Source organism: Rhinoraja longicauda, chromosome 22 (genome assembly GCF_053455715.1).
Source record: "Rhinoraja longicauda isolate Sanriku21f chromosome 22, sRhiLon1.1, whole genome shotgun sequence".
In the NCBI taxonomy this organism is placed as follows: Eukaryota; Metazoa; Chordata; class Chondrichthyes; order Rajiformes; family Arhynchobatidae; genus Rhinoraja; species Rhinoraja longicauda.
The window spans coordinates 30,841,854-30,861,894 of record NC_135974.1 but is presented as its reverse complement, the minus strand read 5'-3'; the positions used below and the strand labels follow the sequence as shown (position 1 = coordinate 30,861,894).

General features: G+C 42.2%; 1 pseudogene; it reads right to left on the bottom strand.

Moving 5' to 3' along the window:
• Nucleotides 1–1,872: 1,872 nt before the first annotated feature.
• LOC144604602 (uncharacterized) lies at nucleotides 1,873–14,767 on the bottom strand (annotated as a pseudogene).
• Between the last annotated feature and the right edge of the window lie 5,274 nt (nucleotides 14,768–20,041).

The window sequence follows — 20,041 nt, the reverse complement described above, 5'->3', positions numbered from 1 at the left end:
TCTAAACTAAAAGCAATTGTTTAAGAACCGTATAGATTATAATTACTAATCAATGCAAGGAGAAGTGTTTTAGGGTCGGCACAATGCCTAACTGCTGGTGGAGTCGCTGCCATTACAGCGCCAGAGGGTTTGATCCTGACTGCAAATGTTGTCCTTGGAGTTTGCATTTTCTCCCTGTGGCCGCGTGGGTTTCCTCTGGGTGTTGTGGTTCCCCGTCCCGTCCCAAGGCGTATGGGTTGGGAGGTTAATTGGCAGCTGTAAATTGCCGCTAATGTCGGGAGCGGCTTACTTGCATGGTGCATCTTTCAATCAAAACCCGTATGTTGTTTAAGCTGTGTTACAATAGAGAGTGGTGTGCAGGCAGGTAAGTGGTAGAATCTGGGAGGAATTGATAATATGGAGAGGCTATAGTTGGATTGGATCAGTAAACGATCACACTGGCCGTCATTTATCTTTTGCCTTGAAAATTCAGGAAAGAGCCGTACTACCAAAACTCCATTCTTCTTCTTTCGTGTCCATCATCCGTGTATTAAATGTTACGTCGCTGTTATCGTCCGTCCTGAAAAGGACGCAAGCTTCCGACGACAGTCAGTGGGAGCCATCACTTGTACAGTAGACTATGGTGGTGGTAGCAGAATTAGCTCAGGACACTTCCAGTTTCCAGCCCAGCGACGTGGACGCTTCTGCTAAGGGGCCACCAAAACTCCATGCTGCGAGCAGATGAACACCTTCCTCGGATCTCTTCATCGACAGGTCCTTTCGCAAAAGCAGATCCAGTCTTGAGAGTTTCTTCACACAGTTGGGGCTCTTGATGGTTTAGAGATACACGAGCCCGCACTGACCAGCGATCCCCTCACATTAACACCATCCGGCACACTCTCGGTACAATTTGCATTTATACCAAGCCAATTAACCTGTACGTCTTTGGAGTGTGGGAGGAAACCAAATATCTTGGAGAAAACCCCACGCGGGCATGGGGAGAACATGCAAACTCCGTATAGACAGCACCCGTGATGATCCCTGCTCTTATGCTGACAATCTCGGAGGTTTTACCCACTGTTTATTTTTCTTAGCTATAGAGTTTCCTCCCATACCTCAACACTTTTGAAAGAACCGCTCACAGTTGCAACGATTGGTTCCCATTCCATTTTCAATGACAAATTTGTATCCAACGCCTGCTCTCTCTAACTTCCATCATTCCCCATCCAAGCCCCACTTTGGGAGCAAGAAATCGCAAGAAATTGCAGAGAATTGTGGTCGCAGCCTAGACCATCACACAAACTAACCTTTCTTCTATTGACTGCATTTATACCCAACGCTGCCTCGGCCAGGCCAGCGGCATAATTAAGGACGAGTCGCACCCTGGCCACTCTCTCTGCACCTCTCTCCCATCAGGCTAAAGGTATATGTGTGAAAATACACACCTCCAGGTTCAGGGACAGTTTCCTCCCAGCTGTTATCAGGTAACTGAACCATCCTACCACAACCAGAGAGCAGTGCTGAACTACTATCCACCTCGTTGATGACCCTCGGACTATCCTTGATCGGACTTTGTTGGCTTTACCTTGCATTAATTCTAATTCCTTTATCATGTATCTACAGTATACACTGTAAATGGATCGATTGCAATCATGTCTCGTCTTTCAGCTGACTGATAGCACACAACAAAAGCTTTTCACTGTACCTCGGTACACGTGACAATAAACTTAACTGTACTAAGTATACTAATCGCTGGATTTCTCAGCTAAAGTTTGAATTTAATCGGAACCCGCTTCAGTTGAAGAAAACAAATCAAGACACAGAAAGCAGCATCATTTGGAATTGCTTTAAAGGTTTATTGAAAATAAATTAAAACTTTCTTAAAACATTGGTTCGATTGAAACATAATCCACAAGAAATAACGTAGCATGAAATGTTCCAAAAACTTATTTGAAATTAGTCTGTAAAATATCATGTGCTGATAGGTCCTTTGTAACCTCAGACTTCGTTAACACTTAGTTGTAACGACGTCTTCTCCCATTTCTTTGTCATGGAGTATCACTCGTTCAAAGCCATCACTGGAAGAAGCTTGTTCCTGGTGATGAATAGGCTATCAGTCCAGTCCAGGTTGCACTCAAGTTGCCCCGAAACATCTTTATGACAGTACAAAGAATCACACTTGCAACAATAAATATTTCTTGCTAACACCATCTGTGTGCAAGGATGCAGAGACCATAAAGTAGCATTTCATCTGAAAATGATATCTCTGTCATTGCTGCCCTCCCTCAGTGTTACATTGGGCAATCATAAGTCCATAAGTTCTGGGAGCAGAATTAGGCCATTCAGCCCTTTGAGTCTATGCCATTCAATCATGGCTGATCTATCTTTCCCTCTCAACCCCATTCTCCTGCCTTCTCCCCACAACCCCTGACACCTGTACTAATCTAGAATCTGTCAGTCTCTGCCCTAAAAATATCCATCAACTTGGCCTCCACTGTTGCGATGAATTCCACGGATTTACCACCCTCCGACTAAAGAAATTCCACTTTAAATGAACTTTAGCCTTTTATTCTGAGGCTATGCCCTCTGGTCCAAGACTCCCACTAGTGGAAACATCCTCTCCACATCCACTCTATCCAGGCCTTTCACTATTCGGTAAGTTTCAATGAGGTCCCCCTCCTCCCTCTAAAATCAGCCTGGATTTACGTTCATATTCATCAACTTCTGAAGTGGCGAGCAGTTGAGGGAAAAAATACTGGCACAGCTCTTCATGTGCCTTCAGGAATCACTAAAACTCTTGCCCGTTCTCCCTGTGTTTTTCCTCCTTAAGTGGAGAAAAGGTTGTTACTCGTCCCAAAGGCATGCCTGGAATGTTACAGGCATGTTGAGACAGAGCCTGCCCAGCAACATTGTGAGAGAAATCAGAATAAGGAAGGTCGGCACAAAATGCTGGAGTAACTCAGTGGGCCAGGCAGCATCTCTGGAGAAAAGGAATAGGCGACGTTTTGGGTCGAAACCCTTCATCGGACTGAGTGAGGAGGAAAGTAGAGTTATGAGGTACAAAGCAAAGCAGAGCCTGCATCGATGACTCAGGATAGTTGGAGACCACAATGGTCCATTGTTGGATGGGGACGAGGTGATATTGAAGCGATGCAAATGGTGAAATTAGCGAGAGGACTGGGGTGGAGGAGGGACGGGGGGAGACGGAATGCAATGTTTACCTGAAGTTAAAGAAATCATTTCATACCGCTGTGTTGTAAACTGCCCAAGTGAAATACGAGGTGCTGTTCCTCCAATTTGCGTGCAGCCTCACTCTGGCAGTGGAGGAGGCCCAGGACAGAAAGTATCACAAAATGCTGGAGTAACTCAGCGGGTCAGGCAGCATCTAGGAGAGAGGGAATGGGTGACGTTTCGGGTCGAGACCCTTCTTCAGACACTGAGTTACTCCAGCATTTTGTGATGCCTTCGATTTGTACCAGCATCTGCAGTTATTTCCCTACCCAGGACAGAAAGGTCAATGTCATCATGCAACCACATTTGGTGGATTAATCCACTCGGATTGACTCCGAGATTGTAGGATTTAGAACAACCCGTGCCATAGCATTGTGTGCTGTAAGCTTCAGACCGCCCCCGGTACTGCTTAGATGCCAAACAGCTGTGGAAAACACAACCATAAATTCTCACCATATTCTTTGAATTATGTTTTTAGGCCATTTAGGGACAGTACGTAGCTATGAATACAATATATCGCACTCATTTCCCAACATCAAATGTAACCCTACACTTAACTCAGACAAATGCACGCATTAACTGCACCGATAGTTAAAATTGCATGTTGTTTTCAAAATATTCCCAAGTATCACAAATCCAATAACTGACAATACCTCACTCAAACTTCTTCCAAATAGACATGTAAAAGTGAATGATTTAGCAGTTACAACTATAGTGAATAGAAAAATAGATATCCTTATTTGGGAATTCTTGAAATGCACCATTATAACATATCAAGAAATATAAATACAGATAACTTAGCAGCAGGCTTCACAATTTTGCATCCATTATTTCATTGTTTAAGTCATGATTTATCTCACATCTCATTTTTTATACAAATAATATAAATGTATATGTGATTCTTCATAGAATGCTACAGCAATATAGAATGGACAGAGGTTTTTCACCAATAAATGGGCTCCTGGGTCTTTGGTGGAGGCAACTTATGATAACACCGATGAACCCAAGTGTTTTTACAGCCCAGCTTCTTTTTGTTTATCCAATCCCTTTAATTGTTTAGAAACAAGGAACTGCAGTGTTGGTTCACAAAAAAACTCAACACAAAGTGCTGGAGTAACTCAGGCAGAATCTCTGGAGAACATGGATAGGGGATGTTTGGGATTGGGATTTTAGAGTTTAGAGATATAGCGTGCAAATAGGTCCTTCGTCCCATCGAGTCCATGCCAACCACACACTCAGGGCAATTTACAAAAGACAATTAACCTGCAAACCTGCAGGTCTTTGAAATGCGGGAGGAAATTGGAGCACCCGGAGAAAACCCACGCGGTCACAGGGAGAATGTACAAACTCCGCACACAGACAGCACCCGAGGTCAGGATCGAACCTGGGTCACTAGCGCTGTGAAGCAACAGCACTGCCAATATGATACTGTGGTGCCCAGAAGCGTTTGAAGAAGTGTCTCGACCTGAAAGGCCGCCTATCCATGTCTTCCAGAGACGCTATCTGACCTGTTGAGTTACTCCAGCACTGTGCTTTTTTTTTCCAATTTAATTATTTGATGGTCCTATTCTCATAGCTGTAATTTCCTTCTGAAAATTTATGGAATTCTATTTTTGAACATTTCTGTGGAATCTTCTTCCATAAACCTCTCCAATCACAACAACTCAGAAGATAAAAAATGTTCCTCGTCTTGCAAATGTCTTTTGTCCTTCATCTCAAATACTTCAGCTGTCACCAAGAATGGAGAATGCGTCATCATTCATTGTTATTGTATTGTAAAATTGTTCCAACTTTTGAAATCTGTATGTCCAAAGTTAAATATAGAAATAGAATACTTGTTGCCAGTGTTGTGCTTTGTAGTTTTATGCTAACAGATTAAGTTTTATTTGAATTGGCAAGTTTAAACACATATCTAATTTTTTCTTTACCATTTTTCTGTACAAATCATGTGGATATTAATCTCAGTGAATGATGGTAGAATAATATTGTAGTATGCGAAACCATAACAACCCCTGAATGTTCTTAAATCTTATTTTATATCCATAGAATATCAAAAGTCTTTATCCACATTAATATTCCTTTAAATGTTCTTTTTATGACATTCCTTTTTTCGACTTAATCATTTCTTCCACGTGTGATTATTTCACTTTTAGCCGAATTTTAATTGAATACAAACTGGTTAGTTGCTGTTTGCTCTCTGTGGAAATGTTTCAATGCTCGAAAGTCACACAAATAGCAGTATTTGTCTCTTGATTCTTGACTCCCTTGAAATTACTAACCCCGCCACCAGTTTAAGCCACTACACAGACTTGCAGGATTGACAGCTAAAGTAGGAAACCAAGTTTGTTTTGCCTTTCTCACCCTTGCATCCAACAACGGCCAATAAACAAACTGGAACCTGGAATAAAATAAAAACCCTCTTTCGACGTACAATTTACCAATACCTTGTCCTTAAACACAATGCTTTTGGGAACCATTCAGGGCGAATGACTAAACATGACTTTGACTGACACCTCACCAAAAACGACTTTGAACCTTTACTACGACATCATTCAAGTCTGCTCTTTCAAGTACTGAGATCATCAACTGTGGAACAGGCTGCCCGTTGACAGTTTCTCTCCATTTTACCAGAAGAGGATATAACATGGTATACATCATATTCGTGTTCAAATCTAACATTTCCCCAAGTAATCCCTCAATGTTTTCAGTATTAAGAGAACGAAGAAACGTTTCAATGTTTATTTTTGCGATCTTCTGATAGGCCACAAACTGAATAAGTGCGTCATCACACGCTGTTGAAAGAGAGAAAGAACTAAATTTAGTTGTGTTGTTTCTTGCTGTTGATCTATTTCCAGTCACATTAAATGTTATGCTTTGCTTTTCCATTAATCACAAAAAAAAGAAAACTTAATAAAATCTTAATTGAACCATAAACTCCAGACACGTTAGAGAGGTAATATAATGTAATAATGTACTGTATAGATTAGTTGCAATAATTCCCATGTTGAGTGTATGAAGTTAGTGCAACTTGGCATCATGTTCAGCACAGACATTATTATCGGGTCATAAGATCATAAAAGATAGGAGCAGAATTAGGCCATTCAGCCAATCATGTCTACTCCGCCATTCAATCATGGCTAATCTATCTCTCCCCCCCCTTGTCCCATTCTCCTGCCTTCTCCCCGTAACCCCTGACACCCGTACTAATCAAGAATCTATCTATCTCTGCCTCAGAAATATCCATTGATTTGACATCCACAGCCTTCTGTGGCAAATAATACCACAGATTCACCACCCTCTGACTAAAGAAATTCCTCCTCATCTCCTTCCTAAAGGAACGTCCTTTATTTCTGAGGCTATGACCGCTAGTCCTAGACTCTCCCACCAGTTGAAACAACCTCTCCACATTCACTCCATCCAAGCCTTTTACTATTTGTTACGTTACAATGAGGTCCCCCCTCATTCTTCTAATCTTCAGCGACTACAGGCCCAGTGCCACCCTTCCATGGTTCCTGCATGTCCATGGAGGAGGAGCCAGCGCTGCCCTCGCAGCTGCGGCTTGCCTGCAGTCCGTTGTCTTTTGTGTTTTTTGTTGTTTTTGTCTTAATTGTAGTTTAAATATGATGTAGTGTTGCAGTTGTGTGTTATGTTGGGGGGGGGGGGGGGGGAACTGTAACATTGTCTCTCCCGAACGGAGTCCCGACCTTTTGTTTTCTGTGTCGTGTCTCCGTTCCCGCTGTGGTCTACCACCGGCCATGCACCTGGAGTTGGCGGGCTCTGGCTGGGACCACCTGGGCTCTGGTTCGCAGAGCCCGTGGCCCGGACTCACCACCTGCGGCGCTGGCTGCCTTCGGATGCTGCAGGAGCGGCTGCCACTCGTCTCCGGAGGCTCCGGCGCGGGCCGCCTGGACGTCGGAAGCCCGCAGGCCCCTGGGTGGGGGCCGACATCGGGAGCTCCGGCAGCGGCAGCGACAGCGTCTTCGCCCGCCCCGAATCGCGAGGCTTGGGTTGGCCCGCCGCGGACCTTTCACCGTCCGGCGTGGCCTGAAATAGGCCGCGGGTTTTTCTCCGCCCAGCGGGGGCTTCAATGTCAGGAGCCCCGACCGCCCCGACGTGGCAACTCCAACAGCCTGACCGCGGGAGAAGACGGCAAGGGAAGAGAAAAGACATTCTGGCCTTCCATCACAGTGAGGAGGTGACTGGAGGAGACTCACTGTGATGGATGTTTCTTTTGTTTGGTGTTGGTTATGATTGTATGTGTTATTGCATTTTTATTGATTATTCTTATTGGTATTATTGTTGAACTGCGGGTAATTTTTCATTTCACTGCACATTTATGTGTATGTGACAAATAAATTGAATATTGACTATTGACTATATAACGGTGCAATACATCAATTCACATTTATTATTGTTACGTATACCGAGCTTTGAAAAGCTTTGTTTTGAATGCTATCCACTCCTATCAGATGATACTATACATAAATTAATCGACAAATTCAGGTCCAACGGGTGGAGCAAAGGGGAAGATATAGAGTGCAGAATGCCGTTTATGTTCTTTTATATAATAAACGGACATATTTAGTAAATTGTAAAGAGCTTTGGGTCATCTTGAGATTAAAAAATGAGTAATATAATGTTATGTAAAGCGTAATATTTGCACAGGTACATGGACAGGACAGGTTTAGAGGGATATGGGCCAAACGCAGGCAGGTGGGACTAGTGTAGATGGGGCATATTGATTAGCGTGGGCAAGTTGGGCCAAAGGGTCTGTTTCCACTCTGTATGAATCTATGACTCTATAAAAGCATGAATTACTTTTTAATGTCATAAAATGTACTACTTAAAATAAAGTTGCAGCATTAAGATAAGTGATCAGAAAATGCCTGTACTGGATCGTTAAACTGTTCACACCAGTAGCTGCTTAATCTGATTAGCAGGCAACTATTTCCATCTCATTTGGCTCAGAGAAAGGTTTGCAATATCTGCTTGGTTTTCCCTGCATTTTTACTCTTACCTGTATTTTCTGAACAACAGTAAAGTGCTGCATTTATCTGTGAAATAAGGCTTGATTGTATTCATGTATAGTCTTTTCTTTGACTGGATAGCACACAAATAAAGCTTTTTATGTATCTCCATACACTTGTGAATAATAAACTAAGCTGAACTAAACAACATTAAACTAAGCTAAACTAAACTAAACTGCACACAGCTCTCCAATGAGATTGGTATGAATGAATGAATGAATGAATGAATGAATGAATGCTTTGTTGTCGCATGTGACAAGTCACAGTGAAATTCTTTGTTTCAAGGTATGCAAAGAGTCACCACATAAAGGGCGACAACAAAGTTACAAAGTATCCCACGCCAGGTCGTACATTTCTTCCCTCCCCCCCCCCCCCCTCGCGGAGATCTCCCCACGCCGGGTCCTCCTTTGTCCTAACTTCCCAATGATTTATTCTGATTCACGAAATATAATTCATAAAATAAATTTTAACATTTAAGGATGGCATTTTAGTTAACCTACAAACGAAAATTACATTACGTACCTGTGTTACTATCAGAAGTTCCAACATATTTATTGCAGGAGGTACACAGAGTGTCGTGGTAAATGTTACCTGGAACATTGACCACTAAACCACCCTGGCAGATTGTGTGTGCAGTACATTGTTGCTTACTCGATCTTTTTTGAGAATAAAAGCCACTGGTACATTCTTCACACGTTGAATCGCTTGTAGGGGTTCCTAGAAAACACAAAGTCCATAGTTTCAGTTAAAATTCGTGGAAATTACCACGTAGGAACTGTTTTCCAAAAAAGAACATTCAGTGAAAAACATACAGTACATATACAAAAGAAAACTGTGCATAAACTATTCATACATTCTCTGTACATTCAATAGCATCATACTCAGCAGTGTTTACATCCAATCTAAAGCAAAACACATATACCACTTCTGTGGCCCCCTGAGGTGATATCCCTGCCCTTGTTGGAGGGGCGTCTCCACTGGACTCTATCCCTCAATGTCCAGCAGCTGAAGGACCCGAGACTGTGGTCCTCCCCCTGAGAGTCTTGGCGTTGGCTGCACCGAGCTCCAGTGCCTCCCACAGCACGTACTCCTGCAGTCTGGAGCGGGCATGTCGGCAATATTCCCCGACAGACATCTCAAGTTGCTGGGAGACCAATAAGTTTTGGGCAGACCAAAGACTGTCCTTCACCAAGTTGATGGTCTTCCAGCAAGTGTGTCCCTTGAAACAGTCTGTTATGGAACTGTTCGGGATGAACTATGGAAATGCAGACGTTATTGAAGGTAATATACATGGAGTTTTGTGGAGTTTAACATTTGTTCCCAGAAATAAGTCATTTGTCGTGTGGTGAATTTTGAAACCCCATTAATTAGAATAAAAGCAAATAAAATCGTGGGACACTTGTTTGAGAATTATCTCCTACATGCAAATCTTTTAAAATGTCCTTTCATTAAATGAAACATTATATTAGTGGTTGAAATGGCAGCCAAATTCAGCTTTGTTCCTGAGAATACATAATGGGTTACTTTGAACGAACTTTATCAGTCGAACTATTTATTTCATTCTCTGGTTCAGGATAAATTCACCAGCTACATTAACCGCACACTCTCTTCCCAATTTCCCACTCATCTAGAATTAGTGTGCTGCACATATTGTAGTTTAGGCACAAAATGATGGAGTAACTAAAGGAGTACCTTTTCACACCTCTAGTTCCCCCTCTCCCCTGACTCTCAGTTTGAAGCGAGGTCTCGACCCGAAACGTCACCTGTTCCTTTTCTCCAGAGATGCTGCCTGACCCGCTGAATGACTCCAGTATGTTTGCGTCTGTCTTCGGTGTAAGCCAGCATCTGCAGTTCCTTTCTACACATATTGTAGTTTGGACAAGCTTTGCAGAAAGATAAACCATGGGCTCAAGGTGATGGGTGAATAGAGTAAAAATTAAGATAGACACAAAAAGCTGGAGTAACTCAGCGGGACAGACAGCATCTCTGGAGAGAAGGAATGGGTGACGTTTCGGGTTGAGACCATTCTGCAGACTGGTTAGGGATAAGGGAAACGAGAGATATAGACGGCAATGTAGAGAGATAAAGAACAATGGATGAAAGATATCCAAAAAAAAGAGAAGGAATGGGTGGTGTTTCCTGTGGAGACCATTCTTCAAAATTAATATTGGAAACATTAAACGTACCTGGTATCACCGCGCCATGACCATATGTACATTTGGTATGTCTCTCGCAGGAACCAAATTTGCGGAAATAGTCAGCGTTGCATTCACACTTCCTTTCGAGGGTCCGGGTGCAAATCTGCGTTTCGTGCTCATTGGCCCCGCAATGGATGCAAGCAGTGCAGTTTTCTTTTTTGGTAAGTATTTTACTGTAATAGCCGTAGGCGCAGGGAGTGCACACTGAATCCATGGTATGGGTGCACTTTCTATACAAAACTGAACCAGGCGGGCACTTCCAACATGTCAATTGGCGATTAGAAATTGGTTCGACATATCTGTAAATGCGATGCGTATACCATCTTCGTGGATCAGGATCTGAACTTGAAACGGTTTCAATCAGTACAAATACGACGAGGCACTGGAGAGGAAATAATAACCAAAGCGTAATAATTACTGAAACTATCCACCATTAATTACCATTCACAGCATCATATCTGAAATAACTTTACTCATTTTGGTTGCCTTAACTTAGAAATGGTAAAACTTAAAACAGCATCATCAGACATCTAGTGTAGGAAGTAACTGCAGATGCTGGCTTTACACCAAAGATAGACACAAAATACTGGAGTAGCTCAGCAGGTCAGGCAGCATCCCTGGAGAGAAGGAAAAGGTGACATTTCGGGTTGAGACCCTTCATCAGACTGATGAAGGGTCTCGACCCGAAGCGTCACCTATTCCTCTTCTCCAGCTATGCTGCCTGACCTGCAGAGTTACTCCAGCATTTTGTGTCGACCATGAGACATCTATCTCTATCTGCAATAAATAGATGATGCAAGCTTTTATTTGATGTTGATGATGATGGTGACGATGATACATTATTGTCACATGTACGTGTGAAATTCTGTGTTCAGTATGCACTGCGCAAAGTATGCAAAGAGTCGCCACCTACAGGGCGCCGACAAAGTTACAAAAAGCATTGGTTATAGTCCCGATGGTCCCTCTTCATTCATTCTATCTGTGAGGCATGAGGAAATGCACAGGCACGATGGGCCGAATGAACTCCTCTGCACTCTGATTGCACAAAGTAAAATTTAAAACGTGTCTCTCTTAACTTAAATATATTAATTTATTTATCCAACCCGATTTCAGATCTCAGTAACGGGATGACTCGAATCAGTCCCCGCCATGCGCGCGAACCCACAATGTTCAAAATATCAATCAATAAATGAAGCGCAAATGGATGAGTTATATGAATTTTGTAGATCTGTGTCTGGTTTCTACGAGGTCATCTTGTGGCCGCTTCTAGCTATTCTTCAGATTCGAAGAGGAGTTTGAACTTGGAGCAGCTAAGTGTTTGTACTCCATGTGTTCTGCTAATAAAGAACTTCTATACGAAACGGAATTACTCGGTGTTTATACAGCAACAAATACTTGACACGCAGAGATTCTGAGCTCTGCCCTGTAGATCCACGCGCCGCATCTCATTCTGTCACACTCTGAATATAGTCCAGGACCAAATACACTGAGCCCTAAACCTTTCATCCAACTCACTGCCGTGGAAGCAAGGAACTGCAGTCGCTGGTTTAATACACAGAAGGACACATGGAGCTGGAGTCTGAAGAAGGGCCTGGACCTGAAACGTCACCTGTCCATGTTCTCCAGAGATGCTGCAAGACCCGCTGAGTTACTACAGCGCTTTGTGCCCTTTCATCTACTGGAGTAGCAGCATGGACAGCTCGGATCAGCAGAATGCTTGAATACATAGAGTTGCGATGTAACACTTTACAGTGCAGGACGCAATTGCCAACAATGAACTCAAAAGATTACTGTAATAACAAGGAACTACAGATGACCAAGATGTAGATACAACTGCAGATGCTGGTTTACACACAAGGACACAAAAGGCATTTAGAAATATAAAGATTGTCCAGGGGAGTGCAATTTCCAGATCAATTTTTTAATGGAATTCCCTTGTAAGAAGTCCAAGTTTGTCATATCTGCAACAATGCTGCAACTACTCAGCAGGGAATCACTGCAAACAACTTACAACAACCTTACAATTTACAACAACTTACAACAACCAATAAGGTTGTTGTGGTAGGGGATTTTAACTTTCCCAGTATAGACTGGGAAAATCATAGCGTGGAGGGTTTAGATGGGGTGCAATTCCTGAAAAGTGTTCAGGAGAGTTTTCTTAAGCAGTAAGTGGACATGCGAGAGGGCAACGCTGGATCTAGTATTGGGAAATTGGGAGGGGCAAGTTAATGAAGTGTGTGTGGAGGAGACGTTTGGGACCAGTGACTACAGTTCGATTAGGTTTAAGATAGTTATGAATAGGGATATATTGAGGGGAAAGGAACATCGGCCAAGTGGGATGTTTTTATAACTGTACTGAAGACAGCCCAGGAGGTGTACGTCCCTGTTAGAGTGAATGGCAAAGCAGGCAAATGTAAGAAAGCTTGGCTGACAAGGGAAATTGAGACGTTAATCAAAAACAAGAAGGATGCATGGGACAGGTATAGGCAGCTGGGATCAAATGCATCCCTGGAGGAGTTTCGGAAACTATACTAAAAAAAGGAAATTGGAAGGGCAAAAATGGGCCAGGAGATAGCTCTGGCGGGTAGCATTAAGAACAATTCCAAAAGACTATAAATACATAAGGGGGTAAAGGGGAACTCGAGAAAGAGTGGGACCCCTCAGGAATCAAAGTGGTCACAGGAGCCACAGGAGATGGGCAAGGTCCTAAATGAGTATTTCTTCTCTGTATTTACTGAGTCGGACGGAGGAAATTAGAGCAGTCACTGGAAGTGTCTTGAGAGCAGTCAGGGTTATCGTCGAAGAAGTACTGAAGGTACTGTCGTGTTTAAAGGTAGACAAATCCCCAGGGCCTGATCAGATATATCCGAGGGCATTGCGGGAAACTAGAGTGGAAATTGCGGGTGCCCTGGTTGAAATTTACGAGTCGTCCTTAAGTACAGGAGAGGTGCCGGAAGACCGGAAGGTGGCAAATGTTGTGCCTCTTTTCAAGAACGGCTGCAGGGCCAATGTTGGGAACTGGAGGCTCGTGAGCCTAACATCTGTAGTTGGTAAGTTACTGGAGAGTATTCTGAGGGATAGGTTATACAGGCATTTGAATGGGCAAGGGCTGATTAGGGTTGGTCAGCATGGTTTTGTACGATGGAGGTCGTGTCTCACAAATTTGATTGATTTTTTTTGAAGACGTGGCCAAAAAGGTCGATGAGGGCAGAGCTGTAGATGTTGTGTACATGGACTTCAGTAAGGTGTTCAACAAGGTTCCGCATGGTAGGCTGCTCTGGAAGATTAGATCGCATGGGATCCAAGGAGAGATAGCTGAATGGATAGCAAATTGGCTCCGTGGAAGGAAGCAGAGGGTGATGGTGGAAGGTTGCTTCTCAGACTGGAGGCCAGGGCTAGTGGTGTACCTCAGGGTTGGTTTACAAAAAAAGGTACAAAGTGCTGAAGTAACTCAGCAGGTCACACAGCAACTGTGGCGAACATATGCTATACGAGACACTTAATCAGACCGGCTGCTCTAAAGATCAATATATATAGAAATATATATAATGTGTCCTGCACAGTAAACTGTTACATAGCAGCTCTACAAAATATATATATGTATATATTACATAGATATATTATATATATCACCTGCAGTTCCTTGTCGTTTAAAATTGTTTGCAGTGCAGTTCTATGCTAACATGAGCATATTTATATATATATATGCCGATAAAGATTGGTCTTTTATAGCAATCCGTCTGAAGAGGAGGTCTGACCCGAAACATCACCAATCCATATTCTCCACAGATGCTGCCTGGCTCGCTGATTTACTCCAGCACTTTGTACTTTTTTTGTAAACCATCACCTGCAGTTCCTTGTCGTTTAAAATTGTTTGCAGTGCAGTTCTACGCTAACATGAGCATATTTATTAATGTTTACATGTGTGTGTGTGTGTATACACATATATATATGAGGATGTGTGTATTAATTAATTTTAACATATTTTATATATATATATATACGTTACAATTTATATGTGCAAAACGAGCTTCGCACCTGGAACTATATATATATATATATATATATATATATACATATACAAAAACATATAATAAGTTCAAATTGATAAATACACATGCTCATGTTTCCTCAAAATAAAACTTTAAGAGTAAAACCTTCAGCATCATTGAAGCAACGATCTTTGCACTTAGCACTGTTGCACGTAGCACTTAGAGTTGATGTGAAGCGAAGCTGTTTGATCTTGCATGCCACCTTACCTTGAGGATCATGCTTGCTCACTGTGGACGTGCTCAGTCGTTGTCGGTCGAAGTTGCACGAAGTTGCATTCATTTTATCAGCTGAATGACGCGCGGTGGGTGAGTCACTGCGCCACCGGCGTTCTTTACAAAGGAGGAAAACCCCAACATGGAACTCCCCCCTGTCGTCCCGGTTCCAGTGATGGAAATGGGGTTTAGGAACTAGGGGTACTCTAAGGCCCGTGAGGCTGAGGTTGGGAAGGAAGGGGGGGGGGGATTATTTTGTTTATGCGCGGTCATACCCATGTAAGAGTACAAGAATGCATAACTTGTTTATTGTGTATTTATAATATAGTTTATTGTGTATTATATGTCATAGCTGCTTTCTGGCATCTCTCGCTCTCTCTCTCTGTGGAATTCTCTGCCTCAGAAGGCAGTGGAGGCCAATTCTCTGAACGCATTCAAGAGAGAGCTGGATAGAGCTTTTAAGGATAGCGGAGTCAGGGGGTATGGGGAGAAGGCAGGAACGGGGTACTGATTGAGAATGATCAGCCATGATCACATTGAATGGCGGTGCTGGCTCGAAGGGCCGAATGGCCTCCTCTTGCACCTATTGTCTATTGTTTACATTACAAAATGTTCCATAATGCTATATAATCTCCATTTTTTTCTGTCGCCTCCTCTTTCTTTCTGCATGCCTTCAGTATCTTCAGCACGCCTTCTGCCACTAAGAAGCAATGTCCTCACATATTCTTCGGGTTTGAATTTTGACAGAGGAGGTCCCACCAACTTAATAAATAGAAGAGTTGAGAGATTGTCTGAACTGTCACTTGAACTGCAGAACCGAAATTGTTACACTTAGTAAAGCACACGAGGAAATTAAACGAACTATCAATTGATCAGTTTGAAGTCTTGCACGTTGTGGTGAGTTGCAGAAATTCATGCCACTGAAGCTCCTTTCACATTCTGCTGTTGATACCGGAATTGTATTTACAGCCGTTACCAGCTGCTGAAAATCTGCAGAAACTATCTTCTCTTTAGATTCCTTGAATTCTCTGAAGGCTCTGACACAAAGCCGACCATTTAAGCCAAATTGTTCTGCCATTTCTTCTACATCATTATCCCCAAAGGTAATAAGTGAATCTTCTGGAATATTGTTAATATCTAAATATTTCGACTTGTTAATTAACTTTTTACATTTATCATTGGAAGCCGTTGTAGATTCAAGCAGCCTGGATTTCATGTTATTGACCAAACTCCTCAAAAACTGTTGTCTATGTATAGTAGGTATTTTACCGACTCTCAAATTTATTCCATTAAATATCATCTGGCTTGTTGCTTTCTCCACTTGAGCATAAAATTTTCCTGGCTTCTCTATTTGACATTCAAGAACCTTGATAGTTTGTTTAATTTCCTCATGTGCTTTACTAAGTGTACAATTTCGGTTCTGCAGTTCAAGTGACCGTTCACACAACTCTAGCAAACTGTCCATCAACAAGCCCAAATTATTTACGAAAGCTGATGACTCTAATACTTTTTTCAGCCCCTCGTACTTTGCTCTCTCTGCACTAGATCTTGAAGCATCGCAGCGTGCTTTTCCAAAATGCTCCCAAATAGCTTTATAAGACTGCCACATTGCCTTTACAGTTCAGTAAGACGTAGCAACCCATCTCACACTGAAAACACGACCAATTTTCAACAGTTGACAGTGAAGAGCCTCAGCACATGCAGTTAACTAATCCTAATTCTTAGGAGACCAATGATATAAGGAATACAATTTATCACAAAATATCTGAAAATGATTCAAACCTGCAACTTCATTTATAACATCACCTACACTGAGTTCAAGCCTGTGACTGGCACAGTGCCAAACAGTTGCATTAGGGAAATCATCAAGAAATAGTTTTGCAACCCCTGCATTTCATCCTAACATTACTGATGCACCATCAGTAAATGGTCAAGGTTCATCCAAACTCGAGTGAGAAAGTAAAGTAAGGGATGATTGGATCCTTTAGTGTGGTTATGACATGTTTGTGGGACATGGACGATGGATAACGTTGTGGCGGCCAATGGGCTGCACAAATCCAGATGTTCACAGAAAATAAACTGTAAATGACGATGGCAACCGTGCGATAACAGCCGGTGGGCAATGGTTGTGACCAACGTCCAACCCGGAGCGTGGCAAATTGCAGAATTGAAAGCTGAGATAAGGTTCTCCCAAACTTCGTAAGGGATTGGACGGGATAGATGCAGGAAAATGTCCCCGATGTTTTAGTTTTAGAGATACAGCGCGGAAACAGGCCTTTTCGGTCCACCGGGTCCGCGCCGACCAGCGATCCCTGCACACTAACACTATCCTACACCCGCTGGGGACAATTTTTACAATTATAGCAAGCCAATTAACCTACAAACCTGTACGTCTTTGGAGTGTGGGAGGAAACCTATGATTTCGGAGAAAACCCACGCAGGTCATGGGGAAAACGTACAAACTCCATACAGACAGTACCCGTAGTCGGGATCGAACCCGGGTCTCCGGCGCTGCATTCGCAGTAAGGCAGCAACTCTACCGCTGCTGCCGGTGTTGGGGGAGTCCAGAACCGGGGGGGGGGATCACAGTTTAAGAATAAGGCCATTTAGGACTGAGATGAGGAAACACTTTTTCACCCAGAGAGTTGTGAATCTGCAATTCCCTGCCACCGAAGGCAGTGGAGGCCAATTCACTGGAAGTACTCAAGAGCTAGTTAGACATAGCTCTTCGGACTAACGGAATCAAGGGATATGGGGAGAAAGCAGGAACTGATTTTGGATGATCAGCCATGATCATATTGAATGATGGTTTTAGACAGGAACTTGCACATCCATTTGAGTAGGTTATTTGAGGGCAAAGGGATATCTGGAAAGTGGGATGCTTTTAAAAGTGTTTTCACGAGCGCTCTAAGCAAACATGTTCCTGTTAACGTGAAGGGAATACAGGAAGGAAGCCTGGATGCCGAGAGAAATTAAAGGACTGGTCAGGAGAAATGGAGTCTAATAATCCATTATAATCCATCTATAATTTCCATAATAATCCATATTCCATCTATAATAATCCATAATAGTCTATCTATAATTTCAAAGTACAAAACTGAGCAACGTTCCATTTGTAAATTCATTGGTGAGACAGCAGTTCGAGTTGAGAATCCTAAGATCAACTCGAACTGCTGCCCCACCGATGAATTTACAAATGTACCGCTGCTCAGTTTTGTACTTTGAAATTATATTTATAAATCCGAGAGATCCATTTCTTACCCCACAAAAAATTGCTTTAAGGACTAGTTTAATTTATTGTCATGCGTACTGAGGTACAGAGAAAAGCTTTTTGGTATGTGCTATGCAGTCAACAGAAAGACTAGACATGATGACAATCAAGCCTTCCACAGTGTACAGATACCAGGGTAAAGGGTATGTCAATTCATGTCGCTTCATGTCAATGTATTTATTATTTATATAAAGAAAAATTCAGTGACATTTATCATCCTGGAACAATTCACAGCACGAGAGTTGGTACAAAACACTTCATATGATAGTATTTATTTTTCATAGACGCTGTGACACAGACACAAAAATAGGATAGAAATTACAGTTCACCATTTTGACACTTTTAAAAACATATTTATGTTCAAATAAACCACGATTTTCTTGATATTCATTGTACTATCCAGTCATTCGAGAACGCCCATCAGAACTCTGTGATTCATCTCTCTCAAACAAAATTTGCCTCAAGTATCTTCTCGTGGTGGTTACTCTGCATTTTGGACACATCTTATTTCCTGATGGGATGACAGGACAGTAAAAGTTTAAATCATGCGGTATTCCAATATATACTTTGGACAGCTGAGAGAACAATCATCGCCATTCAACCACTCAATTTAATTTGGTTCACAGTGTAGAATAATCAGAATAATTATAATCAAAGGCATGTCAGTCGGGAGTAATCAGAATAATTATAATCAAAGACATGTCATTCCTGCAGATGCTGGAATCTTCATCAAAAACCAGTGCATGTGGAACTATACGCAGCAGAGCACATGGAATGTACAGATGACATTATGGAACACAACACTTCAGATTCCAGTTTGAAGACTGAAGAAGGGTCCCAATCAAATACGTCACCTGTCCATTGCCTCCACAGATGTTGCCTGGTCTTGCCTGATGCGCTGAGTTCTTCTAGCACAATGTTTTTTTTAAACATTGAACTGTATAAAGTTACAGACCTGGCACCCATTTTACCTACTGGATTAAAATGAGCTACTTTTAAGGATATTCCATAATCCCACTACCTGATTCTTTCTTCAGAGCCCTGTAATTGTTTAGTTTTAGTTCAGAGATACAGCGTGGAAACAGGCCCTTTGGCCCATCGAGTCCACACCGACCAGTGATCCACGCACACTAGCACCATCCTACACACACTAGGGACAATTTACACTTATACCAAGCTAATTAACCCACCTGTATATCTCTGGAGTGTGTAAACATACCGAAAATTTCGGAGAAAACCCATGCGGTTACGGGGAGAAGGTACAAACTCGGTACAGACAGCACCCGAAGTCGGGATCGAACCTGGGTCTGTGGCGCTGCTAGCGTTGGAAGGCAGCAACTTTACCGCTACGCCATTTTTATGAAATATTTATCCTGCGATAATTATTGCTGCAAAGCATTCAATTTCCAACAAGTTTGTTGTTCTCTTCATCTCTTTCCCCACTTTGTCAACAACTCTCAACCACAGAAAATACTCTTAACATACATGCGATCAAATCCTTGATAATGAATTGGCTTTATTATTTCATCTATCTTATCTCATTGGTAACCACCATAGCATTCCTAGTGTTTCATGACAAGATTTTCAACCACTGTATCATTACAGCTATTCCACCACGTGTTCAAAATGCCTTTTAATCCTCATAGAATCCAAAATCTACATTACCTTGACTGGGACCTGATAAGTCTCTTGCACTGGCGTGTCCAAACATGCCAGAAATTCAAATCATTTGGAAGTGGATGTTACTTTTAATTTTAGGGAAAGATTTTATACAATCTAAAGCTTTAGAGTTCTTTTAACATTCTCTGTTTTTATATATTTCATCAAGTGGATTGTTATGGGCGTGATCACAAGACCTAAGAGTGGAATTGATGCAAGTCCAGGAGGGGCACAGAGAAGAGGTGGGTTAAATGGGGGGAGGGTTATGTAGTTACTTAAAATTGGAGAATTCAACTTCCAATTGGAGTCTTCAGGCCGATTCATGTTGTTCCAACAAATTGGGAAAATATTTCCAGCAAAATTTTCATGCAGTGGTACCTGCTGACCAACTCTAGAACTGTATTGTGCTTC